General features: G+C 39.7%; 2 long non-coding RNA genes across 2 annotated transcripts; one reads left to right on the top strand and one right to left on the bottom strand.

The window, feature by feature from the left end:
• The first annotated feature begins 2921 nt into the window (after positions 1–2921).
• On the top strand, positions 2922–4516 carry LOC143111691 (uncharacterized). The gene is made up of 3 exons (XR_012984582.1): positions 2922–3297; positions 3927–4046; positions 4384–4516. It is a non-coding gene; the product is annotated as an uncharacterized LOC143111691 (long non-coding RNA).
• A 6844-nt stretch (positions 4517–11360) lies between these two features.
• Positions 11361–13442, bottom strand: LOC143111469 (uncharacterized). Its single transcript, XR_012984531.1, has 2 exons — positions 13287–13442; positions 11361–12567 (listed from the first exon to the last, which is right to left on the bottom strand). It is a non-coding gene; the product is annotated as an uncharacterized LOC143111469 (long non-coding RNA).
• Positions 13443–20541: the final 7099 nt, after the last annotated feature.

The raw sequence follows: 20541 nt of genomic DNA, 5'->3' as shown, positions 1-20541 counted from the left end.
AGGAAACCCCATTCATTTTTTAAGCTGATCAGACTCAAAGGTAACTTTGAAGCATTTTCCATATTGTAGCCTATTTTCTCGCAATGATAGCGAAAGTGAAGTGTCCTTTCATTTGAATTCGTGCGTGCCTGTGTCATTCATTTCTTTCACATGTCTTACAACATAAATAATGCATTCATATGCTAGTAGTAATGTCAGAAATGAACCGGTTTATAAGCCTCTTAGAAATGGCTGTTGCATCTTGATTGTTACATTTAGATGCGCACTCATTCGCGCATCCATGCAGTCAAAACCTAGCACTCAAATGTGGCGACGGCACAAAAGTTTTACAATGGCGGTGATAGCCTACAGTTCATGTGAATCGCGGACATTAACCAAAGAAAGGAATTTCCACCTCCATTCACCAAATAAAGGCTGTGTTTCTACATTTTAACACAAAACGTCATTTCTGTCAGAAACCAGCCTATAATGCATAGGGTAGGCCTAACTTGAGGAGAGTCAGACAGATAAGGGGGACCTAGCCTATTGAATCCCATCCCTTTCAAACAACCTTAAAATTGTGTGATTAGCCACCAGAATAATAAAATCAAAATACAAAATATGATTGGGCTAGGTCCAAACCTATGAGTAAGCATTCAGTGTAATATAGAGGTTATCAAAGATACTCTAGTTTGTATTTTCTTTTAAAATATACACAATAAACTCTTCCGGGGAAGTATGCCCCAGGGCCCCCCTATCTTAACAGGGGAGGGGTTTTTTGCATCTATGCCCAGGGGTTCATAATCCATCCGTGCCTAATGTCCGTCAAAAGTTTGGTATCCTAATTGACTGACTTAACTAATGACTTGTTTGTGATTTTAATAATATTTTTGCATGGCAGGAAATGTATTGAAATTCTGTTATTGAAATTCACACCGCACCACAGATTTGGTCCCCCCCAATGTTGACATCATGGCTACATGGCTATCATAGTATGATATACCTTAATATTATAGTTGATACCTCCGAGAACTTGCCCCTCCACTTCCAATCAACTACAGTAGGCTAAACGCCTATCAATAAAATAAGCAAACAAAGAGTACCTAGGCCTATGTTAATAATTATAAGGCTATGACAATTAAAATAATAACTATATGGTAGTAGGCAGACAATCTGTTTTGTTTTGCGAGCAAATACATTTAGCAAATAGTTTATAAATGGAATAAAGCTCCTTAAAAATTAGCACGGAGGTCTGATGTGAATGACAGCTAGCTGAACCAATAAGACAACATAATTACCATTAGAATTAACTTAGCTTGGCTGTTAGCCTGGTCGGGACCAGGCTAGGTGCAGAGAATAAATCCCCATGGTAACTTATGTGCCATCTCTTTTGTGAAACCAAGTCGAGCCTAAATTCATCCAGGATAACCTAAAAATCCCAGCTTAATCCCTTATCTAGGTTTTGTGAAATACCCCTCGGGTTTCTCACGCAAAATAGGAAAATGTCAACATTTGCATTAACGTTGGAAGGGTTGGAGCAACAAAGTAGCCTACTTTATTCACGCCTAACAGCCTATATCCATTTGGTCAACTTTATCCAGCCCTAAAAAGCTAAATTTAACTTTGGTTCACTTGTAGTTTACCGTGTAGCCTAACTTTAAACAGTGTGCATGCTTAACATACTGTAAAGCATGCTTCATTCATCCACATCCAGCTCCTAACGTTTTGACAAGCATTTCTACCAATTGACCTTGTTCCTGCCCATCTCTAGCTTTGCTGTCTCCATCCTTTCTGTTTTTGTTGTTTGCAAAAAAATATATAGTATTTATTGGTAACCAGCAACAAGTGCAATTTGTTAATCGCTGTCATTCTCTCTCCTGCCAACAAAAATGTGTTAGGACCTACGTAAGTAGCAGTGCGTAATTCTGCTTCATACATTTGGTCATATAAATAGCCAGTTTATGATCTACAGTGTAGAGTTGGTACGTTATGGTAGGCCAACTTGGAGTGAATATACAGGGGGAATTCTTTGTCTACTCGTAGCTGAGTAGCCTGGCAGGTGCGCACGTAGACATAGCCTACGGCCGAACACTGCAAGCGCCAATGAATTGTGCTCTCACGACAACCACGTTGTTAACTTAAATAGGCCTATAGTGGGGTTGTTTAAGGCTCAGTCATTTCAAATTTGTGTTAAAGTTTGGTTTTCACTTCCAAGTTGTAGTTTAGGGTCTATAGAACAATTTGAGTCCGAGTGTTAAACACACAGATAAAAAATGGCCTCTGGGGGCGCCGTAAAATATATAAACTGCTACAACTTTTCATTAGATTATCCAATTTTAACATATGAGGTATGTATGGATTCAGAATTAAAAGGAGAAACTGGTGTGCTAAGCATTTGGTTACCAGATTAAAAACACACTTTATAATAAACACACTTTTAGCCCACGGACAGCAAAATTGTGCTTTTTTTTTAGATAAGGGACCGTTCGTTATTTATAAACGGGGTCACCGGAGGGATTTTGAGTGCTTCAATCAAAAGTTGCATGACCCTCCCCTGCCTGCAAGAAAATTTTCAACGACCCTCCAGCAGTCTATTCAAAAAAGACATGACCCTCCCTGGCCAATCGTCGATAGGCCTACCTAGCGCTATATGGAGCGCTATGAAAACACATCGACTTAAAGGTGCGATTTGTAGGATTGTTAACGAACGTTCTGTAGGACAAAATCAAAACACTGGTGAACGTTCTCAAGACTACCAGACGCGAGCCTCTTCTGGGTTGCCAGATGTAATGAAGACTTAGCTAACGTTAGTTGACCTGCAGCTGCTTTAACGTTTCTCCAACCATGACCCAGCTACACATTACGGAAACAGTGAAAACAAAAAATACCTCTCTAACCAACGTAACATATTTAGCTGAAGTTAGCGATGCAGATGAAGTTTAGCATACACTGTAAAACCGAACAGTACAAGTAAAACAATGTTTTTGATTTGTAAACACTCAAAAATGAAAAAAAGTTAATAGTACTCTAATCGTCTGTGTTACTTGAACAAATTTGAACTTTTAAGTTGACAGCACTCGTCCGCTTTAAGTCATTTGAAAAAATAGAAAGCGTGGGAAACTTCCCCACGCAAATTGTAGCAAATTTGTAGGCGGATCTTCTGCCATACGTGGACCTTGTGTACAGCACTAACTAACGCCGAGTGACAGGCGACGCCGGCAACGGTCGACCACCAGATGACAAGAGACGAGAACAAGAGCAGTGAAAATAGACAACGAGAGAGGAGACGACGAGAAGAGAGAAAACCCGCAATTAAACGTAAGTGGAAAAATGAGGTGCATGTTGACCCTAAAGCACGTCCTTTATCATATTGTTTAAAAACCCGAATGTTTGAAAATATTGTCTTAGGCTACGGGACGTAACTTTATCCAGTTAGAACTAGCTAGCACTAGCGGCTAAGAATTTGGCTGCTGTATGCCAGCACTTGCTGGATCAGCCAGCGATCTAACTCAATTTGCCAATGTGAGTACTAAAAATATGAACTAATTAACCCCCGTTAGCACTATTTAACACAATAGCTTGGAAGTGCAAGCTTTGTGGTGCACTGCTTGATAACAGGGCACAGGTCCTGCAACATTATCGTTTACAGCATGTTAGCAATGTTTCCTCCATTAACATTAGTCCACTGTCATGTTACTGACTGTCTGCACATTTAAGTCAGTAGCTTAAATTCATTTGACACGGTCACACACAGTTCATGCTCAGTCAGAATGTGTATTATTCGCATGTCAGCTGTGTAGGTGAAAACAACCATTTAATGTGCAAACTGTTCTCGGCCATTTAAGGATGCATTTAAAGTGGCATTTAAAGCGACATCATGAGATGGTGGATTGTCCTAATAGAGATTGTCAGTATGTTCAAATGTGTATTCGTCCTTCAATTCACAGATTCAGAAGTTGATGCAAACAACATTGGCATTGAGAAGGAAGGAGATCATATCAGACGTTCTTCCCCGCAGACATAGCCTATTGGTTCGGTGGTGGCCTGCAATCATGTTGGAATCTCAGGTAAGCATTTCTTTTGTACAAATACTTGGAATAGATTCATTTCATGTGTGGTTCTGACCAAATGTGTTTTAAATCTTTACACTTACCCCCCTATTTTGAGTTTTTGCTCGAAATTGCACACCGCCTACTAACAATGGCCCTGTTTCCAAATACTTTGACTTATATTCAAGTGCTTGACCCCCTTTGAAAGCAGAGGTCTTGTAGATTACAACTCCTCCATGGACTTAAGATAAAAAGAATGCTTTGGTTTCAGAAGCTGTACTATCAAAGAAAGGTAATCCTATTGAATTGCATTTTGTAGTTATTAACTGGCTTGACTCCATGTTTTCTCATGCAGGGATCCTCAGATGTAAATATCCGACGTGCTGTGGCGCTCCGTGGCCTTCCTTTCTACCTCCATGAGGATGATGCCACTTTTCTAAAGACATGGGATGTAAGTAAGTATGTTTTCTATTGACATGAGAGTTAAAGCGTAACTGTGGCATTAAGCGACCCATGGCCTGTTTCGAGGTCAACGCATGCTATTAGAATGAAAAACAATGAGAAAATTGAGTACAACATAAAGCAAATACTGGTCCAGCAGCTTAAATGGGTGGTTCAGGATTTTGGACATAGGACCTAATTTCCAAGTTAGCAAGTGTGATATTTATCAGTGGAGACCGTTTTTAACACGTTTCATCCAGTCCTCGTCTATTCAGGCGTTATATTTATTTGCCTCGGTGTACTATGGAGTGGGTAAGACTGTTTTTAGTGGCAGGCTTACACATACTGTTGACTCGCGCCAGCCTAGCACCTGCGAACTCTGCAACTAGAAGGACTGGATGAAACGTGTTGAAACGGTCTCCAACTTGTGTTGTTATCTTGGATCTTGGCACAAGGGATTATAACACCTAATCCTGTGTATTAATGTAATATCACACTTGGTAACTTGGAAATGAGGTCCTATGTCCAAAATCCTGAACCACCCCTTTAAACTAACCTAACAAGGCATTTGAACTGAACTGAAACTAAAGCCAAATTCCCTGGTAGGTTATCAATAGCTGCTGGGCCACTACTCAGTCTATGTTGCACCAATTTTTTTTAATTCTTTTAATTTTATTCTTACGAACAGCCGTGACCTCGAACAACAGGGCTATGTGTCGAATAACGCTGGAGTTACATTTCAAGCTTTTGTTTTTCTGTTTGTTTTTTCACCAAGAAACTCCAGGGAAGTTACTTAGTATTATTTCAAGTAATTATTTCAATAATGCAACTGCCCTGGAAAAGTTTGAAGATAAAATGTTAAACTTAATATGACATGGTATCACTTGACATGTAATGCCTATTAGATATTCAATTAACACACAATTGTTCTTTGTTCATTTCTTCAGGTCTCTCAATCGGAGTTCCCAGATATTGAGGACCTTACTGTTGAACTCATTCTGATCAGCACGAACAGTGCAAATGCATCCCTCTGCCCAAAGAAGACTCCTGTTGTTTTGGATTGAAATGATTGTTGAATTTCCTAGCATTGGTCAGGCATTTGTCATAAAGTATCTATCTATCTATCTATCTATCTATCTATCTATCTAGATAGATAGTATCTATCTATCTCTCTATCTATCTATGTAGTCTTTATGCCCTTGATCTAAACTGTGTTTATTTGAATATAGCCTCCACTACAGCCCTGTTCTGAACTCCAACCTGTATTTGTTTCCATGGTTTACATGAAAATAAAAGATTAAGAAGAATTTAACTGGCCTTTGTCAACCTTTTTAATAATTTTTTGAAACTAATCAAAATGGACAAGTTTGTTCAACTTTCTGGAAATTAAAACTTTTAAGTTTAATTAAATTTAATTTAAAGAATTGGTTGAAGCAAAATGAAATATTTCAGGCTGACGTAAATAAATCCAATTAAGCTATCTAAGCTTAATTTTATTAATTACTGTGAACTCATGTAGTTGATGTTTTTTTAACTTAAAAAAACCTTGTTGAACACACTCAAAATTTGCTAGTGAAGACTAATTAAAAAAGGTAAGTTTCTTTGACTTAGCAAAACCGAGTTACTATTACTTAAATTTTTTTGTGTAATCGGTTTCACCAATTTTTTTGAGTTCAATTAACTTGTCGGGTTTTACAGTGTAGGCTAACTGTTGTGGAGAAATATGGCCAGCTCTGTGTCAGACTTGATATTCTTAGTTTGACGAAGACGTCACCATCTCAGGAAGCTCCTCCGATGCGCATCCACTTAATTTTAACTTAGTTTCTTGTTTAACTTAGTTTCTTGTTTTAATTTTGGAAATTTGCCTGCCTCTTGTAGGCGTTCATGACTACAACTGACAGCTGTTGACAGTTGGCCTTTGCTAATTTGGCAACCCAAATAGGAGGACGCGCTATCCCATTATTAATACGCTATTCTAGAATTAATCGTTCAAAACATAAACGAAAATTCCAAGAGATTCCGCCCCGTAACTGATTTTTTTTCATGGGTTTTACGGGATTTCACAGGTTAGAGTAATGTTGTCAAATAAGCCATTACTTCAATTCATCGTGTTTCCTCACTCTCTGACAACATATGGTGATCATTTTTGGAATGCATGGTTACAGTTTATTTTCCATTATTTCCTACATACTGGACCTTTAAGCTATCTTCTAAACTCACCCTCTGCTTTCTGATCTTACACATCACACTTCACCAAGATGGTGGCCATTTCTGTAGATTTACTCACTAACATTGTTGTGGAAACACAATAAGCATGGAAACTAAATGCACACTTCCTGCAACTGCATTAGCCTACTTGAAATAATTTACTCCTCTAGTAAGTATTCACATGAAATAAAACAATAAAACATTGAGACCATTCAACAAAGCACACTGGGTAATAACAAATTCAACACATGAACTTGTTGCTATGGACTCGTCTCTAGGCTTCCTCAGTCATTGTAAAGCTGCCGAAGCTGAACATTATCCAAAACTCAATTTCTCAGACGAGCGTCAATTTGGGAGCTTGCTACACTCCTTTCTTCTCAAATGACTTGAAAAGACCGTTTGCACAATTTCACAAATAATCACACGGACCGAAAAATACCTAACATGCCAACTTTTTCCGGGTTTAGGCCTATCATTTTAACTTTTCCCCGCTGTCTTGCTGTTTTAATATTTTCCCGTAGAATATCCCATACTGTACTCTCATAACATTAGTCCTGCATTCTGGCCTGTCTCTGTGTTGTCCTGTTGTTACCCCTTGCCCTTCCAGAGAAACAGATGTTTTCAAATCATCGTTTTGCTTGCTTGAATGCGAACTCAGAGTGATGTTAACCTACAGTAGGCCTATTTAAGTTAACGACGTGGTTGTTGTGAGAGCACGATTCATTGGCGCTTGCAGTGTTCGGCCGTAGGCTATGTCTACGTGCGCACCTGCCAGGCTAAGAGCCAAAGAAATCCCCCTGTATATTCACTCCAAGTTGGCCTACCATAACTTACCAACTCTAGCCTACACTGTAGTCCATAAACTGGCTATTTATATGACCAATGTATTTGTATTCTGTATTCTGCTTTATGAAGCAGAATTACGCACTGCTACTTGGAACGTAACACATTTTTGTTGGCAGGAGAGAGAATGACAGCGATTAACAAATTGCACTTGTTGCTGGTTACCAATAAATACTATATATTTTTTTGCAAACAACAAAAACAGAAAGGATGGAGACAGCAAAGCTAGAGATGGGCAGGAACAAGGTCAATTGGTAGAAATGCTTGTCAAAACGTTAGGAGCTGGATGTGTGGATGAATGAAGCACAAGTATGCTTTATAAGCATGCACACTGTTTAAAGTTAGGCTAGGCTACACGGTAAACTACAAGTAAACCAAAGTTAGCTTTTTTAGGGCTGGATAAAGTTGACCAAATGGATATAGGCTGTTAGGCGTGAATAAAGTAGGCTACTTTGTTGCTCCAACCTTTCCAACGTTAATGGGGACGGATGTTGACATTTTCCATATTTTGCGTGAGAAACCCGGGAAATCTCCCTTATTTTCATTGTTCAATATTGACAGAGCTATGGAACGAAAGAGAACGTTATATGGCGACAGAAATCAACAATCAAACAAGCCACTTTGATTTTTTGCTGTTTTCATTAATACAAAAGATGGGTGACCCCCCCCCCCCCCTCCCCTCCTAGACAAAAAAAGTTAGGTGACCCTCCCCTCAACAAAGAATAAAAAGACATGACCCTCCCCTATTTTCCTCCGGTGACCCCGTTTATAAATAACGAACGGTCCCTAAAGGGTGGAAATGCCCTCAAAGTTGCAATGAAACATAATTTTTAACTAAATTCTTTGATGCAACAGTTGCTTTTCTGGACCAGTGAGTGACATTTGGGTAATTTTCTGCGGCACACCTGATGATCTCTCACGGCACACTAGGTTGAAAAACTGGTTGAAAAACACTGTCGTAGGCCTAATCCCAAGGGCGCGGGAAGGTGGGTGCTGAGGGTGCTGCAGCACCCCTTGCTTTTTGTCAATATAGGCCTACAAATTCGCAGTTTGTCATTATATTTGTTGTCAAATAGGCAAATAGCAAAAAAGGTTATGGATAGCTTTGAATATAGCTATCCATAGATTAAACGTTATAGTCTAGCTATAGAAGTGAAAGTGACGTGACTCGCTGAGGAGAGACGTTGCAAGCAGGCTAGTTGACTTCGAGAAAAGAATATTAGGCTAAAAGAATACAGGATTTTTTCTCTCCCGGCAGTAAAGACAGTAGATTCAGTGTTTAAAATGTAAATGCAAACTAAAGGTAGGCTAACTATGCATATGACCATCCAGAGGCTGCTGATCTGTCAAAAATGATGAAGATCAAGATGGTTTTATTGTTGCTGCCATTATTACCACAAACACGAATTGATAACGAGACCATGGCGATCATGGGTTATATCTTGCCTGCTTATTAGGCCATGCACCTGTTAGAACTCCGTGTAGCATGCATACTGGCAGTTTCCATATACCATCACCAACTAGTTCGCACTTTGGATATATCGTTGGATTGTGAAAAGCCCAATTTCGAATACCAAACGACAACAGATGAGGTAGGATGCATCTTTTGCAATTAGTCTTTGGCAAGCCCACGACCTCACGTACGGCTCTTTTTCTGTTAATGTCAGGCAATGTGGCTGATCTAGCCCAAATCCACGAACCTGTTGCCTATCAGTAGACATGTCATCTCGAGTTCCACGACAGCTTAGCTAGTGCCACCGAAATATGACACTGAAATCCTTTCACTATTGGAGTCGCTCAGATAGAAACCGCTGTAATTGGTGGTTAGGACACTTTTGCTGTGGAGTGGAGACGCCATAAGTTAGGCTACTCACAGAAATTGTTTGCAATTGTAGGTCATTGCAGCCTAATTATATTTTCAAGCCAAACATCTCTGGTGTGGTTTTGACAATGAGAAAAGCAATATACTTAAATAGTTTAATGATGTAAAGTCAAGTGCGCTTCTATGGGTCTGGTGTGTGTGCGCGCAGTTTTTATTGACGAGTCGAAGTGGCAAGTGCTGCGCATAGTTGCAGTGGAATGTGGCTGTTCTCGCTCTTAGGTCTACCAGAGGGTCTACTCATACACGGCGCTGAAATGGCGTATTTAGCTGTCTAAATTCGAATCATATCATGCTAGAGTAGAAATCGTCGGACATCCATTATTTTGTTATTCAGCACCCCTGGTCAAAAATATGTTCCCGCGCGCCTGCCTAATCCCTTGCCTTGCCACAAAGAAACATTAGGCCTATGATATCCATAGATAGATAGATAGATAGATAGATAGATATACTTTATTGATCCCTAGGGGAAATTCAAGAAAGTAAATGTTTCATGTAGTCCAGGCAAAGTAAGGTCTGACCCAAAACTTTTTGCAACAGAATGTATTTCATACAAATTTCATGTATTTCGTACAAAATATGACCGCCGCCCAGTCCAGCACATTTTTTCCACAAAAAGAAATCACACTGAAAGGTATGGAGTGGGATAGCTGTCAAAATATTCGTGTCCATAGATTTGATACACGTGCGTATTTGTCTGTAGTTGTGCATAAAATAATTATTTGTGAATTCTCGAATGAGTCCAGTCGTGCATAAAATATATTGTGTGTATTTTATCCATCAGAATACCGATGGGAAAAAAATATGAATTCAAAATTACAAGTACAAAATCAAACTTTACAGTTAGGCTTTCTTTGGTACGAGTACGACTTCGCACAAGTGACTCAACTGTCAAAATACGTCATCGCCGCATTCACAGGCATTACTTGTTGAGAAAAGAAACATAGATCGAGATCAAGACTGCGCATGCGCTGAGACGAATCCGGCGGGGGCAGTGCCATTACTGCGGGTCAGAGCCATAGAGAGAAAGAGTTGCGACACTCTTTGATGTCACCGCCAGTGCAGTCACGTGGTTCGTGTAAACCGCTATAGTTCCAAAACATACGCTGGCTGTCATGTTCTTCTATGGGACAGACAGCAGCGATTGCGTTATTTAACGGTAAATATATATATATATAAACATACACCCTACTACTTTTTCAGCTGTTATTGCATGATTACATATTTGTTAATGTCAGTTTTGCATTTTGAGAGGCAGGGTGACAACGAAAAAGCTGTATATTACTTAGATACGTTTTACATTTTTGGAGGGAAAAGCTTATGTTCATGTTCGCATGGACAGAAGTACAGGCTAGAATGGCTCTAACTTAAGTTTTCTTTTCCATATCATTCATGTGATGACAGATGTCTCATGATTTTCATTTTATCGCAACTGGGCTGTATTATTGATTACCGTGATTTTGCTTATAAATTCCGATTCAGCCATTAGCTTACCTTCGTGGTAGCGTTAGGTCTGCCGTGGTCCATTCAGCATTCGCCTAGCAGCTAGCTCACTTCTGATAAGTGGTCACCCCCAGACCACAACGTGAAACATGATCATGTTAAGACTAAGAATATAATTTTAAGATTAAGCCATTCACATATTATCAAAAGCATTATGCTTATATGTTTGGGTCTATAGGTAAGTGCAGAGCTATTAAGATTTTTCTCTACGGCTCTGGGTTAATGCAGAGTAAGAGTAAGGTTAGCTGCAGAGAGAGTGATAGAGAACAGTGACAGGTGACACTCCCATTGGACTCCGTTGTACCTTTTTGCTTTTTTGAGAAAGAACAGTCCATTCAGCATTTACACCCACTTCTTCTGATGAGGCAGGAGTTGACCACACAACCATGATCATTTTAATACTAAGCCATGCACAAAGAATCAAATATATTAAAGAATAACAACTCATTAAGCTTGGATGAATGAATCAAATATTGTTTAATAAAAAATACTGAGTGAGACAACAAGATGTGTGTGTGTGTGTAAATGTGTGTATCTAACTGGAAAAACAAGAACAAAGTGAAGGAACAGGGAGGAATATTATAAGTGATTAATACATTAAATAAAAATAAACAGTGTGGAACCAAAAAAAATGGGAACAAGCATGAACAAGGAACAAGCATGAATAATATCAACAAACATACGTACAGTGGCCACAACAACGATACTGGTGGTCCAGCAAGATCTGTTGAGACAGGGGCACAAATATATTCTAACAAGCCAGTTCACTCAGGACTGCCTAGAAAATACTTTCTCTTGCATACATCAGACTCACACCTGTGGAGTTCCACTATGCACTATGGCCAGTCACTGTAGGGCAGTTCCTCTCGACAACGCATACTAACATCCTCTTCATCTGTGTCCTGGACACTAAAAAGCAGATGAAGCGAAATAGGGCGACAATAGATTCAACAATGGACACAGCAGGTAACACTATATATAGGGCAAACCATTCACAACATATTATAACGTCGCAAATATACTATACTTTACCACACTTATAATAGCCCTGAGCAAATTCAAAAGTGGTTGAGGAGAGAGAGGGAGGGAGGATCCTTGGATGTATTCGGCCTCTCCATTCCCGGCACACTGTCAGCAGTCGCCACCAGCAGCCACTACCTGCAGACACCACCAGCCACCATTACCAGCAGCCGGCACCACCAGCAGCAGCCGCCAGCAGTAGCCGCCACCAGCAGCAGCCACCAGCAGCAGCAGCCGCCAGCAGTAGCAGCCGCCACCAGCAGTAGCAGCTACCAGCAGCAGCCGCCACCTGCAGTAGCCGCCACCATTACCAGTAGCCGCCACCATTACCTGCAGCCGCCACCATTACCAGCAGCAGCCGCCATCACCATCCTTCGCCAACACCAGCCAGCTCAAGCAGTCATCGCCTCCAGCAGCAGCCGCCTGCAGCAGCAGTGTTTGGGAAACAAATTAGTCACACTACTGTCTGAGTAATAAACATTTTAAAGCTCATTATGGCTTATGATAATTTTTTGTGTAAAATAATTTGTATTCCTACATGCAATCCAACAGCCCTTTCAAGGGTGTAATTAAACAAACCTTATTTCTACTAGATACACAGTACTCAGCTGACTAGCTAACACCGCCAGGTTCAGCAGATACAACCTAAAAAAGAACGTCCTTAATCAACCTTAATGATCCTAGTAATCTAACATCAATAATTTACTAAAGAAAATATGTCAGAGATTCACTACTGAACTTCGTAATTTTTGGTGTAGCGATACCTTCTTCACAGCTCGCAAAATCGAGATAACTAGCAGTAGCAGGCAATGACTGAAAATCGGTTGTCTACCAAGTTAAGAAAATATATATAAATTGCACTGTGCACATACAAATAAATATAAGCATATGCACCATAAAGGGCCTATTTATATAATATACAGAGTTGACAATTCAAAAGAGGTAGCTATTTAATGAATTTACGCCTGGATATAACGTTAACGTTTACAGAGGGCGAAGTCAAGCTAACAAACTAGCAGGCAATCGGTGGTCTACCAAGATAAAACATATATATAATTACGCTGTGTACATACAAATAAAGATCAGTATATGCATCATAAAGGGCCTCTGATAAAATATAAACAGTTGACAGTTCAAAAGAGGTAGCTATTTAATCAATTTACCCCTGGATATAACGTTACCTTCACAGAAGGCAAGTCAAGCTAACAAACTAGCAGGCAATCAGTCGTCTACCAAGATAAAAACAAATATATATAATTACGTTGTGTACATACAACAAAAGATCAGTATATGCATCATACAGGGCCTATGCTAAAATATAGACACTTGACAATTCAAAACAGGTAGCTATTTAATCAACTTACCTCAGAAGTTACTCGACAGTCAGCAATGGAAGTGAATGATGTCCAACGCCATAGAATGGCTTTTTGGAACTACGTGAGGCTGCATACCCAGGAAGTAGGCGGCAAAAAGCGTACAACGGAGTCCAATGGGAGTGTCGCAACTCTTTCTCTCTATGGCTCTGCTGCGGGTTAGGCACGTCGGCGCTAACGTTTGTGATAGCTGATAGCTACCTGTGGAGTTGAACAAATCGTCTTTTCCCCCCTTTGTTTATTGTCTTACGATGTCGGGAAGAACCTGTTGTGTGTTCGGCTGTTACAACAGCAGTGGGAAAATACAGATATGGAACAAAAATATATAAGTTCCCCCGCCGTTATTACACAGCCTGCCCCTGTATAACACCATACATAAGCACTACACAGATTCCCAGGGCGAGCCGAAGACCAAGCTTGTCAGAAGTGGATTGTGAACATCAACCGAAAGGATTTTGTTCCGAACAAACATATCGCGGTAAGTTTTGTTTAACAGTATCAATCTTGAATCTTGCCAGTTGCCACCATGACTAGCATGCTGTTGTCTAGTCTTGCATGGCGATACTTTAACGCTATCTATTGGTGTGTTAAGACATGGCACCAAATATTTGACGTAGAAGCAAAACTGTAAAGTAAGTGTGTGCTAGGAACTTCGGTATAGTCGCCAGAATAATTATCTATTGAAAAATGATTCGCTTTAAATACTAACGTTAGGGCAGCCATGGTGGCCATCAAATCAACATGATTGGCATTACAAACAGAAAACGTATGATGGAGTTCGGGGGCAGGCGACATTATGCTAGTTGCAAGATTGCTTTCCTTCTTTGGTAACGTTAACCATGAAAACATCAGTCATTTGGAAAGATCTTATTGCGTTTTCCTCCGATTCAGTATTGTAATAAACAGTTTTTGGGTAGCACTCACATTTAAAACTCACTTGGATATTTGATGTAGATGTTGTGCAAAATGTTCATGATTGTTTTTGGGTTAAATTTGTTGCTGTGCTGAGTTATTGTCTACATGTAAGTCAATGTCCTTTTCTATTTGTATTTTATCAGGGGTCAATGTCATCTCCCAAACCTCAATGGCACCTCCCAAAAGAAGATGGCATCCAGTGTCCAGATATTGCAGACCACAACTACAGTTTTAAGTCAACAAAAGACTGTGACACAAACTGATCAGTGTAGGCCTATGATTTGGATGACAAAGACTCAAAATTTACACAGGCTTGGGCATGGACAGTTTTTGGCAATTTTTGTACGCCATTATGGCTTTTCACTCACAACTAAGGACCATCAAGTTAGCTGTCCCTGAACAACTGTTGCTTGTTCTAATGAGGCTCCATCCATACTTCCACACAGGGATTTGTTGATAAATCTATACTTACCTTTTGAATTACTACTGTTTAGTGTGTCTCTTTACCCATATTTCCACACAGGGATTTATTCATTAATCTATTCTTACCTTTTGAATAACTACTGTTTAGTGTCTTTTTTGCACATACTTCCACACAGGGATTTATTGATTAATCTATGCCTACCTTTTGAACCACTACTTTTTAGTGTACCTTTTTGGCCCTTATATCCACACAGAGAATTATATTTATATTTGAATCATTAGTTTAAATTTGAGCCATTACTGTTGATATCCTGTCTAAATATTTTCCACAGAGACTGACCTGGTCCAGTCTATTTGACCTCGGCCTAGTAGCATATTTGAACCTTTTTGTACATATGGCAGATACAAACTTTTCTTATCTGTCGTCCCTCGTTGGTGGAACGCACTACCTGTTCCTACTAGAGCAGGGACATCCCTCGACATCTTCAAAAATGTCTGAAAACCCAGGTCTTCAGAGATCATCTCCTCTCATAGCACTACTACAGACAATTGCACTCATTAATAATGTAAGAACACAGCTGGGTCTCGCGGACACTAGGCCTACTCGCGGTCACGGTTAACATTATTCATCAACTGTGCACTTATTGTGTTTTTTTTTTTTATTGTTAGAATTGCTCTTAAAAGCTTTAAATGTTGCAAGTCGCTTTGGCTAAAAAGCGTCAGCCAAATGTAATGTAATGTAATTGTAGTAATAATAATATAACAACAATTGGTATGTGTGATACATGTATTGTATAAATTAAATGAAGTGTCAAGTTCAAATAAACTGTAATTAATACATCAACAACTGTTCTTTATTCCATTGTGCACAAGTTCCAAGCACATGTGTCCTCTTGTGAGGGCTGAAGACATCTTTTGGGAGGTGCTCTTCCAGATGACATTGACCCCTGATAAAATACAAATATAGAGAAAAGGACATTGACTTACATGTAGACTATAACTAAGCACAACAACAAATTTAACCCAAAAACAAACATCTACATTACATATCCAAGTGAGTTTTAAATGTGAGTGCTACCCAAAAACGGTTTAGTACAATACTGAATCGGAGGAAAACGCACTAAGATCTTTCCAAATGACTGATGTTTTCATGGTTAGCCTAACGTTACCAAAGAAGGAAAGCAATCTTGCAACTAGCATAGTGTCGCCTGCCCCCGAACTCCATACGTTTTCTGTTTGTAATGCCAAATCATGTTGATTTGATGGCCACCATGGCTCATGGCTGCCCTAACGTTAGTAGTTAAAGCGAATAATTTTTCAATAGTGCCATTTAGTTGATGGAGATAATTATTCTGGCGACTACCGAAGTTCCTAGCATACACTTACTTTACAGTTGCTTCTACGTCAAATATTTGGTGCCATGTCTTAACACACCAATAGATAGCGTTAAAGTATCGCCATGCAAGACTAGACAACAGCATGTTAGTCATTGTGGCAACTGGCAAGATTTAAGATTAATACTGTTAAACAAAACTTACCGCGATATGTTTGTTCGGAACAAAATTGTTTCGGTTGATTTTCACAATCCACTTCTGACAAACAGCTTGGTCTTCGGCTCGCCCTGGGAATCTGTGTAGTGCTTATGTATGGTGTTACACAGGGGCAGGCTGTGTAATAACGGCGGGGGAACTTATATATTTTTGTTCCATATCTGTATTTTCCCACTGCTGTTGTAACAGCCGAACACACAACAGGTTCTTCCCGACATCGTAAGACAATAAACAAAGGGGGGAAAAGACGATTTGTTCAACTCCACAGGTAGCTATCAGCTATCACAAACGTTAGCGCCGACGTGCCTAATAGTGATGTGCCCAATGAAGCGAGGCTTCGGAGCTTGTGTCGAGCAGAAAGGGGCGTGCCAGATGAAGCCCCGGTTCGAGGCTTGTGTCGTTTCCATAAAAATCACGTGACTGATGACAAACGAGGCCTCGGTTTGTGAGTGTGACGTCTGAAGCTTCGTTTGGGACACACACCCACGTGACTGCTTCGGAATCTGATTCAAAGGCTTTGAATTGCGCGAACCAGGGCACCCGCTCTAGTGTCGGAATGAGTTGTGTTGTATTGCAAGAGCCAGGCGAAATTTGTGGGTAGCCCTGATTTATATAGGATGCTTTCTCTGTTTGTGAATTTACGTTCTTTTCTTTCCGGAAAATGTCCATAATCCATAATATCATGCACATATAGAAATAAAGAAGAAATAGCCTAGGCCTAGCCTAAAGCTTTGCCATTTAGAACAATGACATTCAAACGTGTCTGCGTTGCAATCTTGTCTCAACTTCAATCATGTCATTTAAAAGCAATACAGGCTAATAATTTCTATGTAGGCCTAACAATAATGGCTGACATAATATTTTCCTTTTATTGAAAGTTTGATTCATGAAACGTCAAACTATGTCAGGCCATGTAGGGTTTGGTTTAATTAGGCGCCTGGTCGTTTCCTTTTCACTCTCGTCCATAGCGTGTTGAGGTTGATAATACTTCGTCCTGGTTCAGAAGCTAAGTAGTGTCTACTGCGGTCGTTAAGTGGATGGGAGACCGATTGGATCATTGACTGGGATAACATGATTTCACGCCTCCACGGAAACACCAATCTTCACGAGTGACGGGATTATGTTGCCTAATCGTATTTTATTGTATTGAATTGAGACAAACAGAAATGCACATTTCTTGCAACACTTTTAATGTAATGAATGAGAACATTTCGAAGCTTTGGCATTGTGTTGAACGTTGTAGGCATTCTTTTCACTAGTCCGTGACTGCGGGGCTTTATGCAACCAGATGTCGCTGTGTTTTCCTTATCTTCCATGTTTCGAAGCTTCGACACATTACTCGGCACATTAGGGAAATGTGCCGAGTAGCGCTCGAGGCTTCATTTACCCATCACTAGTGCCTAACCCGCAGTAATGGCACTGCCCCCGCCGGATTCGTCTCAGCGCATGCGCAGTCTTGATCTCGATCTATGTTTCTTTTCTCAACAAGTAATGCCTGTGAATGCGGCGATGACGTATTTTGACAGTTGAGTCACTTGTGCGAAGTCGTGCTCGTACCAAAGAAAGCCTAACTGTAAAGTTTGATTTCGTACTTGTAATTTTGAATTCATATTTTTTCCCATCCGTATTCTGATGGATAAAATACACACAATATATTTTATGCACGACTGGACTCATTCGAGAATTCACAAATAATTATTTTATGCACAACTACAGACAAATACGCACGTGTATCAAATCTATGGACACGAATATTTTGACAGCTATCCCACTCCATAGAAAGGCCTATATGATTCTAACTGTCTCACTAAATTGCATTATCCACACTCAATTCTCACTGGTATCTGCTAGACAACAAGTACCAAAACATGATTAGTTCATAGATTTCACTAGAGCCCGACCGATAAAGGATTTTGAAGGCTGATACCGATACAAATATTTGTTGATTTAAAAACCCGATATTCCGATATATCGGCCGATATATATATATTTTTTCAGAAACGCGAAACAAAACATTAACAGATTTCCCTAACATTAGTTATTTGTAGTTATTTATGAGTATTGACTAAAATAATATGATAATGCATTTTAAAAACAGACTTGTTTATTTTTAAATAATATTGTCACAGTGGAACATCGAAATATATTAAAGTTCTGATAAATAAAATGTATAAAAATAGAAACTTAAGATATTAAACTTAGTCTTTTGAACCAAAACACAATAACAACAACAACCAAATCAAAGTTACCAGTATTAAAAGACTTGGTAAGCTTCATAAATATAACTTTGAACTAAGACTTAATTACAAAAAATAATGATGACATTATTACTATCATCATCATTTGTATTATCATTAAACAAGATAAAGGTCACTCCTAAATGTTTGCGTGTGTAATAATTAGTCCCTATTGCCTTATAAGCTACCTTATAATTACAATGTCAGCTTGCTTATCCCTTTACCTGCACTTTTAAAATTATTTCCATCAAGCTACATCAAACCATTTTCAATCATCAGTTGCTGCCTGCCTTCTAAAACCTACTATTTAGTGATCTAAATCCATTATGTAACTTGTTAATGCTGCGGCTGAACGACAGTCTGAAACGCACACTTGGCGTCATTGGATTTCACACACGTTTAAAAGAAAAGCTAACTTTTATGCACAAGCTACGTTTGATACTTTTTCTCTATGTCTAAATGTTCACTCCTCGCACGTCTAACTTACATTTTACAATGCAGGAACTGTAACTACAGATATACTAGTTATAAATACAGAAATCATTACTTTATTAGGCAGAATAAGTTCGTTGTGGTTTCCAAGCTCATTAATGTTAACGTTAGCGGTCTTCCACTGATATTCATGGCATTAGCTAGCTTTGTGGTTAGCTAGTCTATGATGAGCCATAATTTAGCAATGGATAATGTCATACTGCAAATTGTAAAACATACGCTTTCAAAATAACAGGCCGGGGAGAGATGATACGTCTCACTGCTATAACTGTCACGCTATTAAAGAAATAGAGTCATATTCAGTCACATTGTCAAAAGTTAAAAGGACAGACAGTCAACTACACTGTAACAATGTAACTTAATTGGGGGCCAAGCAGCGAAGCTGCGAAGGCACCCATTGTGTTTCTAGGATTTCTTATTATTATTATTCAACATCTTTCCTCTGCCATTGAAGTCTATGGCAGCCCATAGAACCGTCTGGTAAAAAGTTGTGAAATTTGGCACACTGATTAGGGACTGTCCCATGATTAATATCACCAAGTTTCATGATGGCACCTTAAGCACTCTAGCGCCACCAACAGGCCAAAGTTGGACATGCGTTCACGCACGTAACTTTTGACCCGTCAGTCCGATTTTCAAAAATGAGGTATTGCTGGAATCCTTGGACCATGCCGAGTTCAACGCACCCTATGACGTCATTTTCCGCCATGATGGATTTTCCGCCATTTTGGATTTCATCAAAATCACTTAAAATGTATCAGAGGTCACAAATTTTGTCCGATCGACACCAAACTTCAAAGTTATCATCTACACACCATGCCTCATTAATGCATTGCTTTTTGTCTCCGGAACTAAAACCGTTCGCGCGTAACAGCCAATCGAAATTTGTGGCGAAGCCGCCAAACAGGAAGTGAGCTCATATCTCAGCAACCCATTGATCTATCATAACCAAACTAAGTACATGCACTCAGGACCCAATCAGGGGGACGCTCAAGAAATCTGGTGACCTTTGACCTTTAGGGGGCGCTGTAATTAAGAAACATGCATTTTGGCCTGTAGCTGCAGTTGTGCTTAGAGTTAAAATGCACTAGTGGTGTCTGGTAATACTGTTGGAGGTCCAAAGGCTAACCCAAGCCAAATTGTGATGTCATCGTAATTGATTCGGCCGCCATATTGGGTTCAATCAAAAAAACTTACAAATTTTCGCAGGTCACAAATTTCAGCAGATCCTCACCAAAATTGACAGAGACCATCTTCAGACCATGCCTTATCAGTGCATTGCTTTCTGGAACAATTGACAGAAGCATTCGGCTGTAACAGCCAATCGAAATTTGTGGCGAAGCCGCCAAACAGGAAGTGAGCTCATATCTCAGCAACCCTTGCATGTATCAAAGCCAAACTGGGTGCATGGACTCAAGACCCAATCAGGGGGACACTCAATAAATCTGGTGACTTTTGACCTCTAGGGGGCGCTGTAATTGAGAAACATGCCTTTTGGCCTGTAGCTGCTGATGCGCATTATTTTGCAATGGAGGTCAATGGCAGCCCATAGAACCGTCTGGCAAAAAGTTCTGACATTTGGCACACTGATTTAAGACAGTCTATTGATTCATGTCACCAAGTTTCATG

This window comes from Alosa pseudoharengus, unplaced genomic scaffold (assembly GCF_046254945.1).
Source record: "Alosa pseudoharengus isolate Yale_2024_CS ecotype anadromous, Long Island Sound unplaced genomic scaffold, YU_APseudo_1.1 YU_APseudo_1.1_scf_8, whole genome shotgun sequence".
In the NCBI taxonomy this organism is placed as follows: domain Eukaryota; kingdom Metazoa; phylum Chordata; class Actinopteri; order Clupeiformes; family Clupeidae; genus Alosa; species Alosa pseudoharengus.
The sequence above is the reverse complement of the archived record's forward strand: the minus strand, read 5'-3'. Positions and strand labels throughout refer to the sequence as shown.